Source organism: Camelus bactrianus, chromosome 29 (genome assembly GCF_048773025.1).
Source record: "Camelus bactrianus isolate YW-2024 breed Bactrian camel chromosome 29, ASM4877302v1, whole genome shotgun sequence".
NCBI lineage: Eukaryota > Metazoa > Chordata > Mammalia > Artiodactyla > Camelidae > Camelus > Camelus bactrianus.
Genome location: NC_133567.1, coordinates 25,115,286 through 25,121,491, shown reverse-complemented (window position 1 = coordinate 25,121,491; position 6,206 = coordinate 25,115,286). Strand labels below are relative to the sequence as shown.

Here is a 6,206-nt window from a genome sequence, read left to right as displayed (position 1 = left end):
AGCCTGCATTCACATGAAAGCCTAACACCAGCATATTGCTATTTGCCAAATTCTTTAAATTTAATCTTAGCATCATCCAATTTTTTTCCTTATTCTTTCAGCATGACCAGCATAATTCAGACTCTTACAGTCTCATACCTGAACTAATGTAGCAACCTTCACTTGGTCATGTTTATCTCTATCCTTCCTTCTCTATCTTTCACATTTCTGCCAATATTAGTCCTCAAATACTGCTTTTGTAGTGTCATCACTATGAACTAAATCTTTCAAAATCTAATTGATGAATAGAATGAAGTACTAACTCTTTAGTCTCACTTCCAGCATAGTTCATGGTAAGTTATGAGTCGACACTAATTCAGCACTGTCTCTGGGTATTGAACTGTCTTGACCTCACATTTTTCCCTAAATTTGACTCCTCCTCCAGGCCCTGAAAATTTCCCTGTTCTTTGCATATATCAAATAATCAATTTAAAAAAATACAGTTCATAATCCCTAACTATTTGGGAGTCCTCTGTAATGATCCAAGTTGGAATATCTGATATTGTTAATTACTTTTTAATGTGAGCATAATTTCTCTACCAACTTGCTTGCGTTTTTCAACATTCTTTTATTTCTTTCTGTCCTTCCTAGTTCCTGCCTAATATTTTCTTCAATATATACATATTGACTGTTTTTTCTTATTATTATAGTTTTGTGATAATGTGGAAGACCAGGCAGGGGGGCTAAGCTTAGATAAAGATATCTATATCCATGCAGATGTCATCATGTATTTTCATCTATATCTCTAAATGAAATTACTTCAAATAAATAAGAATGCTGGTAGCCATGAAATCTGTCTTTTCAGGAAGTTCCCTTGACTCTCTACTTTTAATAGTTCATCCTTGAGATGCTAGAAAAGATCTCCAACTCTGAGATTCTTTTCCATTTTAGTTCTAATAATGTTTGAATTTGTTGCTATTTACAGCCCACTTTTAACTATGTTAAGATATTTACAGTTGGCAGTATGCTCTGATGACCATCGTGATTAATGTTTTTTTGCTTCATGGTTTCTATGTGATACTTTATTTCTGGATTTTTAAATTATTGTAGCTGTGTATATTTTCTAAAAAGCATGTTTTTGCACAAGTGAAAATTGTGCTATTGGTTTGATCAGGTATATGGTGTTAATCATTTTATGGTGACATCCTGCTTGGAGTATTGGGGCAAGGATTGCAGAGGGGAAGCATGGATATTCAGAGGTTTTCCCTTATATGTGACTTTATCATTCCTCAAATGTCCCCTTTTCCCTTTTAAAATTCATGCTATTTTTCATGTGTCCAAGTATCCGTAGGTGACCCTAGGTTGGGCTCTGGCCTCTGGAGTCTGAATGCTTTGGGTTTAATATTTCCAGCTGCCGCTAACTAGCTGTTTCACCTAGGGCAAGTAACTTGACATCTCGTGCCTCAGTTTCCTGGTTTACAACACGAAGTTGTAGGACTTCAGGATTTTAATTGTGAGCATTAAGCAAGAAATGTTTGTAAAGCAGTTAGCGTGGCCTGGTCGCATAGAAAGAAGTCAATACACTTTAGCTAATAATGTTAGCCAGCTCCTGACCTAGACAGCTTTAGGTAATTGTTGAATTTGTTTCATCAAAATGAAAACTGAAGATGTCTTAACAATACTGATATTAACAATGTGAGGAAGACATCACCTTTCCATTTCCAGAGAACTGCAGGGACAGGGCAGCCACTTAGAGCCCTGAAGCGAATTTAAACGCAAGTTTCTTAGACTCTGTGAAGTGGGCCTAGTGTCCTCTAAGGGTCCTTTCTAGTCCTTAAAAGAGAAAAAAAAATTAGAATTTAAAATTTATTAAATAAAGTGAGCATAAATGCGTCCATAGGCTATTATTAATACTATTTAAAATATACACTTTAGTATTATTCTGAACACCTTGGAGTAGACATTCTACCATTTTTTTAAAGAGAGACTTTTTATTTGTTTATTTATTAATTTTTAAATATATAGAGTATTTTTTAACAATATATAGAGTATTTTTTTTAACTTTATTTTCTTTTGGTGGGGGGAGGGTGATTAGGTTTATTTATTTTTTTTAGTGGAGGTCCTGGAGATTGAACCCAAGACATCCTGCATGCTAGGCATGAACTCTACCACTGAGCTATACCGTCTTCCTGCAGCATTCTACTATTTTAATACTGCATTTCAAATTTACAAGATTTACTAAGCTGTAAAAATGTCTTAAGTTTTCTAGGCTTAGTATTAAAAGTATTGGAATTATTCTTTACTATGCCTTATATGTACATATGTAATATGAATATAGGTAAGTGTATATATGTAGACAGATCTGGCAATGTAATTTTATTATGCCAATAACATAATAGTATTTGATAATACCACTTATACATGTTTCAAGGTGTATAAATTATATATTTTTAACCTTCCTAAATATTATAATTCATAAGTTAAACCACTAAAATAAAAATCATAGTAGCAGACTTTTCATTAGAGCTTAAACATATTATTTTCCAAATATTTCTAAAAACAAAGTATTGGCTGTAACAGTAGGTGTCACTATAGCAAAAGAAACCAGCCATTCAGAATTTGTTTTTTTTTTTCTCTAGGAAACATTACAGCATTACAAGAGACACTGAAGAAGTTCCATCTTCTTAAGTTTGAATCACTTATTCTTATTTAGTGTCCAGAAAAATAACTCATCAGATTATGTATTTTCTCACCAAAAAGTTTATTAATTACCTGAATTAGTTACCTGTTTATAAAATGAAAATATCCACCTTACAAAATTGATAGTGAACATGAAATGAAGGTAATGTAGGCATCCATTCATTTGTTTATTAAACAGGTTTAGTTGAGCACCTATTATGCACTGGGCATGGTAGTTATGAGACAATGTCTTTGCCCAGTTGGTGCTTGCAGATTTATACAGATTTCTACACATTATGAAGCTTGAATTGCTATTCATGAGTAAGAAGTGTAAGTATTATTGAGTTCCTAGGTGTAACAAGTTGTGATAAAGCCATTTTCATCTTCTCTTTAAGAGAAATAATAGTAGGTATTATCAGTTATTTCCCACCCAATATTTATTTACTCTTCTGATAATACCTCCCTGATAATCCTCCACAATATCATCCCCTTTCACTTTCAGTTTATGTAGTTTCAATGACCCTGATTCCTCTCCAGCCTCCAGAGGTAGGCATGAGACTCGGGTCTAGTCATGGAGGCTTTTATATCCTCGGGTCTACAGTAGCGTCACATATTAAACCCTTCATGAGCCCTCTCTTGCTTTCCACGTACGTTTACTCCCTTGTCACCACCTCCTCCACACACACCTACACTTGGTGTTTTTGTTTCTAAATTTCTGCTTATCGGGGTCTTTTTTCTTAGATGTCTCTTCTTCTGCCTCTTCCTTTGTCAAGTCTATCCATTCTTGAACACTGGGCTAAAAGTCTCTCTTGTGCTCCAGGGGGGACAAGTGCCCCATCTGCGAGCTTCCTCAGTCTCTACGCAGTTCTCTTATGTGAAATTATACATTGTTTTTCATAATTTGCTATCTGCATGTCTATTCTTCACTTAGATGGTGCACTTCTGGATGTCTGAATCTGACTCCTCTATGAGTTTCTGGCACCTTGCCTGATGTCTGGGATATTGCTTGCTATAGGTTTGTTGACTGAAAGCACTTAAGGCCACTGTGGCTGAAACCTGTCTTTCTGTAAACGGCATTTGGTGAATTGCAGGGTCCTGCAGAAGAGCAGTTCAAATGACGATGTGCTGAGTCATTCCAATAGCCCGCCCTTTGTGTCTCTGAGGGAAGAATTGCATTCATTAATTTCCTCAGCTTCACCTTAGGAAATGATACCCAGACTTCAGTCAATGAGTATTTATTGAGCTATGAAGGCTCCTTGGATCACACAAGCTTGCTGTGTTCTTTCCCTTCTCCAGCAGCATTTACTGCCTGAGCTGTTAAATTTGGCAATTAATCATGTACTATCTTGTGGCATTCCTTTTTTATGATGTACTTTTATGTAGTGGTTAGTCTATTATTTAATATTTTATATGCTTACATATAAGTAGGGACATTCATTCATTAGCATATTTATTATTTATTCATTATAATGTTTTTGGAAAATTTATTATAATTCATGTCATTTTTTAAATTTTTGCATAGCATATCTGTTGGAGTTCCAATGATGCTAACAAGAGAAATTGGTAAATTTAAAGACAAAACCAGCTTATTGGAGGGCCCCGAACAGAGGGGAGGTCTGAAGGATCAGGCTTGGGACAGAGGAGAAGCAGCCCCAGAAGCTGTCAATGGCAGGGGACTACAGAGCAATGTCGCACAGGAACCACGGCTGCTGAGAGTGAAATTGCCTTCTCTCTTCCATTCTCTCTCACCTTGATGGAGACCCAGTGCCTTGGGAGATATGCCCGAATTCAGGCCACGGTCTCACTCCTTAGCTATGCTAGAGTCGTAAGTGGGAGGAACTGAAGAAAAAAGCCTCCAAGGATTCCTTGAGCTTCTAGCAGATCCCAGGGTTTATCAAGGCAGCTGGAGAACTCTCAGGAAAAGAATGAATCTTGGGTAATTAAAAAAATGATAAAATTTGCAGATACTGACTGGTATATATAAAATAGACAAGTTTATACTGTATAGCACAGGGAAATATATTCAATATCTTATAGTAGCTCACAGTGAAAAAGAATTTGGAAATGAATATATGTCTAGTCCTGTATGACAAGCATTGTGCTGTACACCAGACATTGACACAGCATTGGAGCCGCCGCGGACACCAGCGCCGGGAGCTCCATGGGCTTCTCCTGTGCGCCGCCCTGTGTCTGGCCGGGTCCAGGGAGCCATCTCTGCAGCGCGAGGCCGGGTCTGGGAGCTGGGGACTGGGGACCTGCCTCCGGCTTCACTTTGCCAGTGTGAACGGAACATTTCATGATGCTTATCCCCGCCCATCGCCTCCGAGACATTGGCCGGAAGCCAGATACCTCCAGCCGGAGAAGCGCGTCCCACCGCTCCACCCCAGCCCTGTGGGAACCATGTGGTTTATCCGCGGCGGCTGTGACACTGCCTGTGCCATCGTCACCTGGTTTCTGGTCCTCTATGCGGAGTTCGTGGTTCTCTTTGTCATGCTGATTCCATCCCGAGACTACGGGTACAGCGTCATCAATGGAGTTGCATTCAACCCGCTGGCCTTCTTGGCCCTGGCTTCCCACTGCCGGGCCATGCTGACGGACCCCGGGGCTGTGCCCAAAGGAAATGCCACCATAGAATTCACGGAGAGTTTACAGCGGAAGCCGGGGCAGGTGGTGTACGAGTGTCCCAAGTGCAGCAGCATCAAGCCCGACCGCGCCCACCCCTGCAGTGTCTGTCAGCCATGCATTCGGAAGACGGACCACCGCTGTCAGTAACTGCGTCGGTGAGAACAACCGGAAGGACTTCGTCCTGTTTGCAATGTACGGAGCTCTCATTTCTTTGCACGCCCTCAGCAGGGTGGGACCCCACTTCCTGCAGTGCTCCGAAGAAGGCTGGGCAGAGTGCAGCCCCGTCTCGCCGCCCACCCCGGTGATCCTCCTCACCCTGCTGTGCTCCGAGGGGGTGCGCTTCCTCATTTTCACGGCGGTGATGTTCGGGACCCAGCTGCACTCCATCTGCACGGACGAAACAGGAATAGAACAATTGAAAAAGGAAGAGAGAAGATGGGCTGAAAAAACAAAATGGATGAACATGAAAGCCGTTTTTGGCCACCCTTTCTCTCTAGGCTGGGCCAGACCCTTTGCCTCACCGGATGAGGGCAGGCAGACCCGGACCAGTGTGTGGTCCGAAGGACCCCTGGCCAGCATTGCCACTCAGACACAAACCACGTCCCAGCACTACCCTCTGATCTGTTCTCATGAATGTTTAAACTGAAAAAGCAAAACAACTACTCTAAAACTCTTTTTTTTAATGTCTCAAGTTCAAGTAAAATGGCTGAGCCTTGCAGAGAGAGAGAGAGAGAAAAAAAACAACCCTATGTTTTATTTTTAAAAGATCATCCTTTCTATTTTCATGACTGAAGCTGCTCTTCTTTTTTCCTTTTTAAAAATCACTTCTCTGGCCTCTCGTTTCCTCTCTGCTGTCTGTCTGGCATGACAAACGTGGAGGGTGCTGTCTCCAGGCCATGCCCCCTTGTACTAACTGAGTCGTG

The 6,206-nt window shown here is 40.4% G+C and overlaps 1 pseudogene; it reads left to right on the top strand.

The window, feature by feature from the left end:
• The first annotated feature begins 4,305 nt into the window (after positions 1–4,305).
• Positions 4,306–5,916, top strand: LOC105061965 (palmitoyltransferase ZDHHC3-like; annotated as a pseudogene).
• Positions 5,917–6,206: the final 290 nt, after the last annotated feature.